The 13,200-nt window shown below is 40.9% G+C and overlaps 1 protein-coding gene and 1 non-coding gene across 4 annotated transcripts in view; one reads left to right on the top strand and one right to left on the bottom strand.

The window, feature by feature from the left end:
* Ndfip2 (Nedd4 family interacting protein 2) overlaps nucleotides 1-13,200 on the bottom strand; it is a 50,708-nt gene that overhangs the window by 25,983 nt on the left and 11,525 nt on the right. The gene's annotated exons all lie outside the window — the stretch shown is intronic.
* Nucleotides 6,330-6,437, top strand: Gm24207. Its single transcript, XR_003951329.1, has one exon. It is a non-coding gene; the product is annotated as a U6 spliceosomal RNA (small nuclear RNA).

Here is a 13,200-nt window from a genome sequence, read left to right as displayed (position 1 = left end):
GGACCCCAATGGAGGAGTTAGGGGAAGGACTTAAGGAGCTAAGGGGCCTCATCTGGTACCATTGGGAGGGGAGGCCCTTGGTCCTGTGAAGGCTTGATGCTCCAGTGTAGAGGAATGCTAGGGTAGTGAGGCGGAAGTGGTTGGGAGGGTGGGAGCACCCTCATAGAAGCAGGGTAAGGAGGGATGGGATAGGAGGGTTGCAGAGGGGAAACAGGGAAAGGAGATAATTTTTGAAATGTAAATAAATAAAATATCCTATTAAAAATTTTTTAAGGGGTATAATCCACAATGTGTTTTACTAGCCAGAGATAAAAGTGGAGGTTATGTCTGTCTTAAGCGCTGTGAAAATAAAAGCACTTATTCAACCCTGCTTGAAATGAAAAGGGTCTGCATTACAGGTTACTACTCACAAAGAGAATAGGAAGGAGCAAAATGGAAGAGGACAGTCTTCCTACTGCCCCTGGCACTTTGAAGTCCCTCACAGCTAGTCATTGACTTCCTTAAGTTAGAGGTTAGGAATTAAAGTTTTTTAATCTCAAAGACTTCCAAAGAACAAAGAAATCGTGTAGGTGGGTAAAAATCTTATATAAACGTCTACTTTCAAAAACCTTACACCTCTGCTTGACTCCCTGTCATATGCTCAAGTCGCAGCATAAGCACCTGGGAGACCAGGGTTCCCAGCCTCTGTATGGCACACTCACTGTGTCCAGTCTCTCAGTTGAGTAACCTATGCTACTTAAAATGTCGTATCAACCAAACTCCACTTAGGAGGGAAGGGTTAAAAAATGTAGCAGTGGGGAAGGTAGATACAATCAAGGAGGGACACATGCATGTGTGTACAGGGACACTCATTAACTTGCATAATTAATGTATATTAGTAGTAATTACATAGTAGCTCACTTAGACCCAGCTATGAAAATATTTATAAATGTGCCTTATATGCATTCCTCTTTATCAACTGGGCACTATAATCTTAGGAAATGATTAGCAGATTGCTTAGTCTAGTCCTTAAAGAAGAAAAGGGGGAAACTGGGGTAACTGGGAATTTTAACGGTTTTTTCGAGACAGGGTTTCTCTGTGTAGCCCTGGCTGTCCTGGAACTCACTTTGTAGACCAGGCTGGCCTCGAACTCAGAAATCCGCCTGCCTCTGCCTCCCAAGTGCTGCGATGAAAGGTGTGCGCCACCACCACCCGGCAAATGTGGCTAAATTGAATAAATGTCCTCTGTCTGCTCATTACTTGTCTCTCTTATTCGTTTCTTGAGGATCTGTGACTGAGTCCAGCTCGCTAGGGCTGCCGAGGCCCACACTCTGATCTAACGACTCCGGGGACAGCTTCCAACTCCTCAGGGCTGGGGTCCAGGCCTGCTCCACCATGTCAGGTTTGGGTTTGCTTTTAAAAGAAGGACGTTTTTAATACTAGTCTCTAGGTTTGGTGTAGTATCCATCCCTGGCACACTATTCTAGTTCATCACTTCAGTGAGCTTCTTCAGACATAGTTATTCGTGGGTACACTATAGTTTTATGGAATTAAGAAAATGTATATGGCTGTTTCCCTCAAAGGCTTTCCTTCCTTCTGCATTACAGATCCACCCCAGACCTAGACATTAATTATATCGCTCCTCATACTCCTTTAGCAAAGCAAAGGACTGCAACACTCAGCAAAGCCTTCCTTCTAGGAAGGATACCTGGGACAAAGACAGAAGCCAAAATAACAGCATCACCTAATTAAGGACACTCAAAGTATACAACTAAGGACAGGACAAAAAGGAAAATTCCTACACAACTAAGAAAGCATCAAGGTATATATCTGCCTTGGCAAGCTAACAGAGCTCATTCATTTTCCAGGCAAACATGCTTCCCATGAAACTGCATATTATTAGAAATAACAACACAGCAAAATCCTAGCTTTTAAGCTTCCGTTCCTTACAAGGCTTGGGAACCAAAAATTAGACACTCAGATGGAAAAAATGCTATGAAACATTTTCTTAAGGAAAAAAAAAGTTTCAAAGATAAATGTTTGGCTTCATAAAGCCATTTAAACGTTGAGCTTTAAAAAGATTCCAATGGTGATTTACTACTTCACTGTACCATTTGTCCCATACGTGGCCTCACAGTACAACAGTCACAGCAACTTGTAATAAAAGCTTTTACTCCTTTCCTGCTCCTGTAATCAAGTTAAATAAGAACATTTTGACATATGCTCCAGAAAAATTCTAATTTGCATGAACTAAAATTAAGTCAGCAAACTGGTAGTTGGTAAAGTTTAAAGACTAAAATTGTCTAAGAGCACATTTCCTAATGAAGGGCTGAGATAGCAAACCTTCAAGAATAGATAGATAGCTATCAAAACAGATGTCACTGCACTTGGAATCTGTCCCTTTTAGCTATTAGAATCTGAAGATTCTAGAAGATTTTAAAACCACACTAATGGGGTAGGGGCTACAGAGGCACAAACAGAAAATAGAAGCTGGCAAACTCTAATGGCAGCCGTTCTCTTCCAGGAAGCACCAAGTTGGTGCCGCTTCAGGAGGCTCTCGGGCAGTGGCTCTAACCTTCACATTGCTGCGGCCCTTCAATACAGTTTCTCGTGTTGTGCTGACCCTCAACCATAACATTATTTTGTTGTTCCTTCATAACTATAACTTTCCTATTGTTATGAATTGTCATGTAAATTTCTGGTATGCAGGATATCTGATATGCGACCCCAAAACGGTCACAATACACAGGTTAAGAAAAGGGCTTAGAGACGTTGGCTTGATAGCATCTGTTTCACTAATCAGATCATAAGCCTAGATGTGTAGGCAGTATGATTTGTTCATGTTAGTAGCCGCTAAGCCAAGCAGCAGGGCCTAGGGTATGTGCAATCCCCTAAGTCTCCAGTTTTCTCTCATTGAGGGGGAAACTTACTCAAGCAGTGTTATATATGGTGAACAACTCGAGATCAAGTAGTTACACATCGTATGGATAGCTATGATTCTCACAACAAAATACAGAGTAAAATGTAGAAATTTCATCACTCAACTATCATGAGACAGTCAAAGCAACTTCGTAAGCAAGTATCTGCCTCCGAAATTTACTAAATTATACTGTTTTCCAAAGCCACAGATCACTATACACTGTGAAACATAAACTCCAGGAGCTGGAAAGATAGTTCATAGGTCAAGAGCACTGGCTGTTCTTCTAAGAATACCAAGGTTGATTCAAAGACATATGGCAGCTCAGAACAGTGTGTAATTCTAGTTCCAGGGGATGCCTTCTTCTGTACTCCACAAGTACTGTACACACATTGTACACAGACATACAGAAAGGCAAAACACACATACAAATAGAAATAAAGGTTTAAAAGATAAGTAGCAAAATAATGTAACAAACACAATTCATATCATCAAATCCTAAAGTCTACACTATACAGAGGAAACATGGTAATCAACAGAAGTCAAGAAAACATACATAGACAGGTGGGATTTTAGGATCTTTTGAGGAAGGGAAGAGAAAGGGGGGCACATATGGCTTGGAACATGGGTAGGTGGGGGAGAGATGTTTGAGACACAAAGCACAACAAACATTAACATCGGTTGTTTCTAAGGCAATACAGAAGTCTTTTATATTATTATGTTCTTCTTACAATGTACCTAAAGCATTTGTTCCATAAACTGAGCAGTCAACTGTCTTTCAAACACAAAGCCTAGAACATTTGCAAGCTCACGAGCAGTCAAGGATCACACGGCAGCACCCTTGGGTCCTTGCAGTAAAGCTGCTTCAGAATGAAACAGGCAAACATAGGGCCAGCCCTTGGGAAGCTGAGGCAAGGATAGCATGGGCTAGCTAGCAGCACAATGAAACTGGGCTACCGAACTAAAAATCAAAATAAAAAATGAACAAACAGAAAAGCTACATCATTTTTTTTATATGTAGAACCAAGACTAAATACAGAACTAAAGATTAAATAACTTCTAGTAAACAGAAAGCAAATCTTATATATGCCCCCCAAAACTAAAAACAATACAAATACCAGAAATGCAGATATAGATGAAATACTTCTACTGCTCACCACACCAAAAAAACTCTCCAATAGTTAAATCTTCAGCATAAAATTTCAAAATTTATTCTAATTTCTTATGATTTTTTTAACCTCTTTTCTAAATTTTGGTGCAATCTTATACAATTTAAAACTCCTGTGGTGGCCAGGCACAGTGCAACATACTTTTTTTTTTAATTAGGTATTTTCTTCATTTACATTTCAAATGCTATCCCAAAAGTCCCCCATACCCCCTCTCCCCCGCCAACTTCCCTACCCCAGAACTTCAGACAGGGGCAGCTATGAGTTCAAGGTCAGTCTGACCCACGTATTAAGACCCAGTCTCAAAAGAAAATTAATAATAACACAAAAGAGTCCTATGCTAAAGGAACATTGACTGAGAGTTGAGTTATTAATGTTTCTCCCTTTTCGGTAAAATTAAAACGACATCATATATATCATATTTTTATTTTTAAAATAGCTTAACCACACTCACAGAATCACTCCAATCTGTCTCTATATAAACACAAATGAGACAGTGCCCATGCAGTGTTAGCATTGGTTTCGCTGGCTGCTAAGAGCTTGGTGCCCAGATCGCTTGTGTCTTTGTACTTGTCCTGTGTACACTTTTTAAGGTAAGCATATATCGCTTTTTGCAAAATCAGAGGAATCAGGAGAGAAGCCCACTCTAGGACGAGCCCCTGGAAAGCTAAAGCAGAGCAGCCATCAGCGGTTCAAGGCTAGCATGGGCGGGCTAGCACCACAGTGACCTGGGCTACGCATAAAACCTGCTCTCCAAAAGAAAAGCAAAAACACGAAAAATTATAAGTAAAAGAGAGGACTACTAAAACATATGTTTCAACCTAATATTTCCCATTTTAATATTACACCCTACAAAATTATACAGAAAGTAAACCAAAAAAAAAAAAAAAAAGCAGTTCGTATAAAGCTATTCATCACAATGTCCTATTAACAGAAAAAGAAGAAAAAGCCTATTAATCCAAAATAGAATGGACATGGTGTATCATTATAATAGAATATAAGCATTGTAAATAGTGTTCTGTAAGAATACTTAACCTGAAGAAATTAAAAGACTTGAGAAGTGAATCATGTTACCCAATTTCATTTTATTCCTTGTGTGCGTGCGTGTGTGTGTGTGTGTGTGTGTGTGTGCGTGTGCGTGTGGTATGGTGAGCAGGCATGGACATGCAGCAGTCATGGTGCACATAGGGAGGGCAGAGGCTCACATGCAGCTGGCTTTCTCCCTTTACCTCTATGTGGGTGCTAGGGATTGAGTTCAGGTCTCCAGGGTTTTACAGTAAATGATGCCATTACTGTTGAGTCCTCACCAGGCCCCATGAATCCAGTTTTAAATAAAACAAGGGTTATTTCTAAATAACTATTCCATCTCCACTATTTCAATTTTAAATAAGACAAAAGGTTGTTTCAAAATGACTGCTAATAAACAAAGTGGGTAGAATTAATTCTTGCAAATTGTAAATTTTTTTTTCATTTTCTTTTCCACTTGGCTATATTTTCCCAAGATCTCTACAAGAGAGATAAAAGTAGGAGCCACTCTTTGCTTGTTCCTAACACAGGATAAAATGATGTAATAAGGAGATTTTTTGTAAGTTGGAAAACAAGCCTCAGGGAAAGGGGCGTAACATTTGAAATGTAAACAAATAAAATGATTACTAAAAAAAAGAAAAGAAAAAGAAAGAAAAAGAAATCTTACATCTGTAAAGTCTCCATGACACTGAGCGAGGTTATCACAGACTCCACCCACATAATATTCACAACCTTCAGTAACCCTCATCGGGAGAAAAGTCCATGTATGATGCTGCTGCCTCCCAGCCACCATCTGACAGCACTTAAAGCCGGTACTATCAGCATGCATCCATTTCCCAAGGATGATTTGCTAATGAACTTCAGCTTAAAGGTCAAAAGATGAATGTCCTAGGGGCTTCATGGTGCTTTGCCACCTGGAATAGCACTTTTCCTTCTCGGTGCTTTTTCCCACACAGTATATAAACCATATATAGTCACCTATAGAATCTAGAAGGCATGCTGAAGCCAGGCTCCTCACTTAGAAAGATCCTGCCTCAAAACAAAAGACAAAGAAAATAAAAATAAGAAAGGCATTCTGTCTGCAGTTTTGAGCTCACACTGGCCCTTCCTCAGAAGGATGATGCTCTGTGCAGTCCTAGGAAAGATGCTCACTAAGCAAGGGGGAAAGCGGGTTCTCCCCGACGTCCTACCTACGAGTGCAGGCTGCCTTTCCATCATACTACAGTCAACAACTCAAACCCGTGCTCGCTTCGGCAGCACATACACTAAAATTGGAACAATAATGGTGAAGATTAGCATGGCCCCTGCGCAAGGATGACATACAAATCCACCAAGTGTTCCTTACTTTTGGGAGAGGGGATATTTGAAATGTAAATAAATAAAATATCCAATTAAAAAAAAAAAAAGAACTCAAACCCCCGCCTTATTTAAATGTCATATGGTAACAAAGTGCCAAATCATGAACATGTCACAAAGACACAGGAAAAGATAAAAGAGGCTCCTGCTGAGTAAGTTGGAATGATCTGAATATTTCACTAAGTAAAAGTAGTAAGTATGCAATTATAGCTCATAGAATAAAATATGAATCTGTGAATTCAATCCGATATAAGTGAATAAACAAATTAGACCATGGGGAAATTCCTCATTGTAGAAGGAAAATTAGTAAGCTCTTAAATACTGAACTGGGAAACTACCATTTGACTACTACTATAGTTATTACTTCAGTCAACAACAGTCAATGAACCCTATAGCCGGTAAGGAAAGGAGAGCTTTTTTAAAACCAGGACATTTGTAGGCAGAAACTGACCTGACTTTTTCCGAAACAGTCAGGAGCTTTGATTTCCTTCCCACGCTGCCTCTAGAAACCCTACGTGCCTGCCCACAGACTCCTCTACTCTACTCTAAGCATGGCACAACCTCCTCTCCACAGGGCATGGGATCCACCTTTGCCTGGACGGGGCTGTTTTCTTCATACCCTCTCCAATAACAACGTTAGTCCTGTCCCCACTTGCCGAAGTACAACAACAAAAGTATCCGGGATACTACAGATGGCGATCATAAGCCTCTCGTCATGTCCCCACAGGCCACACGCCTCACAGACCCTTTTGAGGCAAAGTAGGAAGGAAAAAAAGGGGCCATGAGAGATAAAGAGCCCCTCACTCTCCTGCATTTGGTTTAAGTCTCACCGAATCAACACCTCCCCCACCCCACCCCACAACATAAAGGACAAAAGTTGCAAGACAAAGTGATTAAACTCTTGGTTTTGTTTGGATTTTGGGGGGGGGGGTGTTAAGAAATATTTGAAACAAGAGCATTAAAACAGCTGATGAACAACGGTAAGGTCAAAGCACAATCTTAAGCCCCTGTGACTTTTGATTTTTTAATCTTATCTTCATCCTTTATAATCTATAAACATGGATAACACCCTATATAAACCATGCCTCAATCTCATAAAGGAAATCTTTAGATAAAATAAACCTTTGCACCTTATTTTTAAATTGTATTGTTTAAACTTTTTCTTTTTTTTTTTTTTTTTTTTGGTTCCATGTGCACTGTTGTTTTGCATGTATGTCTGTGTGAGGGTGTTGAATCCCCTGGAACTGGAGCCACAGACAGCCATGAGCTACCATGTGGGCTCTGGAAAACAAACCCAGGTGCTCTGAGAGAGAGAGACAGACACAGACACACACACACACACACACTCTCTCTCTCTCTCTCTCTCTCTCTCTCTCTCTCAACCAGTGAGCTATCTCTGCAGGCCCTAGTGCCCTCTCTCTACATCCTCCACACTGTGTGTAGTGTCCCGATTAATAAGCTTCACTCTTGTTTCACAATGACTCGCTCTGCCTTTCTTGCTTCCTGTGAGTGCAGATCTCCGGTACAGCTGAGGAGGAAGGCCTGTCTGGATGTTAGGATCGAGCTTCCCTTCCCACTGTTGGAAACATGTTTTCATGGGCTTCTTGTTAGCATTCACATAAGTCCAAATCACTCTCAGCTGTCAGCCCCCTTCCCCAGTATCATCGGCCTGACTTTAAATCCTACTTTGACCTAAACAGCCAAATCATCTTTAGCCCTTTACGAAGATGAAGAACAGTATATAGAGTATACAGAGTGCAGCAGCACCCAATGACTATGGTCTTTGCTCCCAAGGCAGGGAGAGACCCAGTGTGATCCACACCGAGCTTCTGAGAAGAGGCACGGAACTTAAACCCCTGAGCCATCACAGTCCCTGTCCTTTCTCTGCACCCAGTCTAGTGCTCCATTCACTCACTACCTTCTGTCCTGTGTCCTCTGGAAGAGAATACGAAAGACAAATGCAAAGGTTCCACCAATTCCCTAGTCCCCTGTCTTGGGCCACAGCTACTCTGGCCAAACCCATCAGGATGAGACTATTGCCTTCTGACAGAGGAAGAAAAACAAATCGGAAAATCAGATAGTCCCTAATCCCAGCAGAGCTGACAGCATTAGTCATCTCATTTCCAGATGGGGTGCGGGTTTAGCTCCCTCTTTCTCCTTTCCTGGCTTCCAACCAGAAAACTTATGGTCAAAACTTTGTCTCCTACTTCACATAGGGAATTTTTAAAAAGCTCTTAATTTTTCTCTTAAATAAAATCTTTCCACTTCTCTCCCCTACATGCCTGCATCTCTAAACTTCGTCTTACACACCTACCCTAGCTTATATTCTTCACTTCCAAATAACAAGTATACCAACACGATCCTGTCTCCCAGCAGTGTCTCTTCATTTAAATTATTCCTGACTTACTGCTGTCTACCTACATCACCCACATGTATTTTATTTATATCATACTAACAAACAACAGCACATAGGGACCTGCTCTGCTTAAAATTACTCTTTTCCTGCTTTTTGAGCGCATCATCCTTCATTCCTTCACATACAAACAACCTGGAAAAGAAAAAAATAAACTACAAGATGTTGAATTTCATTCTCTGTGATTCCAATTTTCATTCCCCCCCCCCCCCCCCGACCATTACCATGGTCTTTTACTCAGACATCTAAGAATGTCTAAGTATGCTAAGAATGATGACTTCTAATGGTTAAATATGAGGTTTATTTCCAGCCCTCAGCCTCGCTAAGGTCTTCAACACTTTTCAACACATTGAACAGCACTGACTCCAGTCATCCCCTTCTTTTCCTCACTGACCATTCGTTCTGCTTTTTGAGAGATCCATGCTTTCCTTTACAGAGTGTGGTGGTTTGAATGAGAACAGCCCCCTAGGCTCATATATTTGAATAACTGGTCCTCAGATGGAAGAATTGCTTAGAAAGGACGAGGAGGTGTGGTGGTATTAGTGGAGGTGTGTCTGATAGCAGGCTGATGCTCTACCATTCTCAGTGGGCTTTCTCCTTCCTGTTTGTGGATTTGGATGGCAGGCCTCAGCTGCTGTTTCAGTGCCAGCCTGATGCCATTATCCTCAGCACGACACCATGATGATGCTGTCCTCCTACCCTCGGGATCCATAAACCCCACATAAACCCTCCCTTCTGGAAGTTGTGCCCTGGTCATGGTGTTTCATCACAGCAATACAAAAGTAACAGAAACAAAGACTCTTGGCTACAACTGACTCCTGAGCAATCGATACTCTTGTATCTAAGAGCTGGACAGGAGCTAGATTACACATCATGGTTTGGGCTAAGTTACTTTTAAAGGCATTAAAGTCCCTAACCTAGTGTGCTGTTACTGTCAATGTACTGTCACGAGCATTCATCTGACATTTTAGAACTCAGCGTGACACACTCTCCTATCCACTATGGTGCTCAGCCTTCCTAATGCTGACACCATTTAACACAGCTCCTCAGGCTATGGTGATCCAACCATAGCATTATTTTCACTGCTATTTCATAACTGTAATTTTGCTACTGATATGGACCATAATATAAATATTTGTATTTTCTGGTGGTCTTAGGTGGCCCTTGTGAAAAGGTCATTTGACCCCAAAGGGATGGAAACCGACAGGCTAAGAAGGGCTGTTCTAGAAGAGAGCGTAGTTACTAACTAAAAAAAGAACATGATTTGGTGTCAGGATATCTAAATTTAAGATATAGATATCCTACTTGCCAATAAGCTTGAGTGCGTTATTAATCTTATTAAGCTTCACTTTATTTCTGTGATTCATGTAGCCTTATTTGCTCAGCCAACCAGTCATTAGTTTTACAACCACCACTTACTAAACCTAATAAGCTCCTAGTATAATACTGGACATGGTAAATAGACTCAGTCCCATTGATGCACAGAACCTGTAGGTTCTATAGGTTCTAATGACCTCTAGGGAACAGCCATGCTTCAGCAAGGACAATAGAGGAGACTGACTGACTGTAATCCTAGGTAACAGTGGACAGAGGCTACCAAGGACCAGGCCAAAATGCCAACTTCTTCATAGAAAGCTTTATTCTCCCCTTTACAAACGGAAAGAGGCTAAGAATAGAATCCTCTAGCAAAACTAAACACAGTGACATAAGTTACCAAGGCGTGCTGTTGCTGATGATGCATTCGGGAAGTAGCAAGTGCCAAGATACCACTACAGATACTATTAAAAGGCTGATCCATCAAAGTGTTACATACAAAAGCAAAAACTCTCAAAAGTTGTCAAGGTATAAACACATAAACTGAGTAACTCTGGATTATTAGAAGACAAACACCGGTGTAAACATATACAATGAACTCCCTTCCCCTCTCTATCTAAGTTAGCAATAATACATCCCTAAACTTATTTACCAGATAATAAGTCTTAGTGAGTTTTTAGATTTAAACTCACAGCAAATGTCAGTCTCAAGTGTACCAACTTCCCATATAACCCTGTCCCAGAGATCCAAGACCCCCTCCCTAGTTTCTTTATCCCCACCAAACTGGTACGACTGTGAAAACCGACGAGCCCACTCTGACCCACGACACACATCATTATCACTCAAAGTTCAGTCTGGCTGTTAATTTTGTGGTTGATGGCAAATGTCAAAGGACCCCACCCATCCTTCCTAACAGTACAGTTACTATACTAACACTCCTCTGTACACGCAACCTAAACTCTTTCCTCACCACGACATAGCAAGCATTGATAATGTTTTTAACTGACTCCAAAAATAATGTCTCCAGGATATCACACAGTTGAAATCATGCAGTACCTAGATTTGTAACCCTGGCTTCTTTCAGCTGGTAATATGCACAGACATTTACTCCCTGTTGTTTGATATTAAAATCACTCATTTTAGGTCTAAATAAATGTCACTGTCTAGGGCTGGAGAGATGGCTCAGAGGTTATGAGCACTGACTCTCGGTTAATGGACTTTTCTTCCGAAGGTCCTGAGTTCAAACCCCAGCAATCACATGGTGGCTCACAACCATCCTTAACAAGATCTGATGCCCTCTTCTAGAGTATCTGAAGACAGCTACAGTGTACTTACATATAATCAATAAACAAACAAACAAACAAACAAACAAAATGTCACTGTCTAGAAGCACTCCAGTTTATTCACTTACTGAAATGTGTATTAGTTGTTTCCATTTGGGAAATTACAATCACAGGTACTGCAAACACGTATGTGAATATGGTACACAAGCCAAACGGCTTTACAGCTTCTGACTTTATCCGTTCACTGGTTACATAGAACTGACTTTTTCACGTTAATGTCATATTCTCATTGTAATTCTTATAAGTTCCAAGAGTTTTGCTCATTCTTCCATATTTTACACAGATACTGCCAATAAAAATTTGTTGTTTCCTAATCTATACCTTTTATTTCATTTTTTGTAGTGAAATGCGCAAAATTACTTTTGTTATTTTGAAATATATATTATTAACAGTAGTTATATAACTAAGCAACAAAACACCAGAACTTATTCTTAGCTAACTGTAAGTGTGCATCAACTGGCCAACTCTCCATCTCACCCTCCAAATCACTTTAAACTTCACTGAGCCACGCCAGAGTTTCCTAAATGGCAGACACTGCTTTGGAGGCCCCCGTTAAAAGGCTGGCTCACGGAGAAATGACACAGCTCTGAAACCATAGAACTACAAGCAAAGAACAAAAACTCAGCTTACAGGAATATCAATAGGCACTTAGGAACAAAAAAACAAATAAAGATGTCTAGAACCTCCAACATTAAAGAAAAACAAAACAAAGAAGTTTAATAGAGTGAAAAAAATCTCAAAAACTTGTTGTTGGCTCTTGTTTCAACATGGTAGTGGCCACCTACACACCAACCCTCCCACTGCAAAATATCCTGTTGCTTACTGCAACTATAAACTCAGGAAAAACTATTAGGAACAATAAATCTCTAGACAATTCTCTATATTAAAGAATATGTTCTGGAATATAAAGGAGCACACCACACACACACACACACACACACACACACACACACACACACACGCACGCACGCACACATGGAGTGGGGTTACATCCTGCACAGTCTGTTTAATGGGGCTGGTATGCATTAGGAGTGACTCCTTGGCAATGGATGACCAGCTGAAGGACTCATTCCTGAGGAAAACTAATACCCCCACTTGCAGCAGTTATTAATCGCTTGCAGTGCTCATCTACGCTGGAGGCCTGTTAAAATGTCCCTGACCGCATTGGAATGTCAATTTGTGTTGTTATTTTATTTATTTATTTATCTACTTACTTACTTACTTACTTACTTAATGTATTGAGTATACCACTACTCTCTTCAGACACACCAGAAGAGGGCATCAGATCCCATTACAGATGGTTGTGAGCCACCATGTGGTTGCTGGGAATTGAACTCAGGCCATCTGGAAGAGCAGTCGGTGCTCTTAGCCACTGAGCCACCTCTCCAGCCCTTGTGTTGTCATTATTCAGGTCTTTGTTCAGGCAGCCATACTGTTGAGATTTCAGGGTAGGGCTACCTTGTCCTCTCTAGAAAATACGCCTTTGCTGCAGACTTCCTACAATCTTCCACCCCCTTTTTCTTGATGTTCCTGAGGCTTAGGTGTAGAGAGTGCTCTGTAGATGTACCAATTGGGATACTCCAAGGTCAGATGCTCTCTGCATTTTGGCTAGCCATGGCTCTTGGTAATGCAATCTCCATCTGCTGCAACTGGGAGCTTTTTGGTGAGATAAGTATTTGGAATGCA

This window comes from Mus musculus, chromosome 14 (assembly GCF_000001635.26).
Source record: "Mus musculus strain C57BL/6J chromosome 14, GRCm38.p6 C57BL/6J".
NCBI lineage: Eukaryota > Metazoa > Chordata > Mammalia > Rodentia > Muridae > Mus > Mus musculus.
This window is presented reverse-complemented; position numbering and strand designations above follow the sequence as displayed.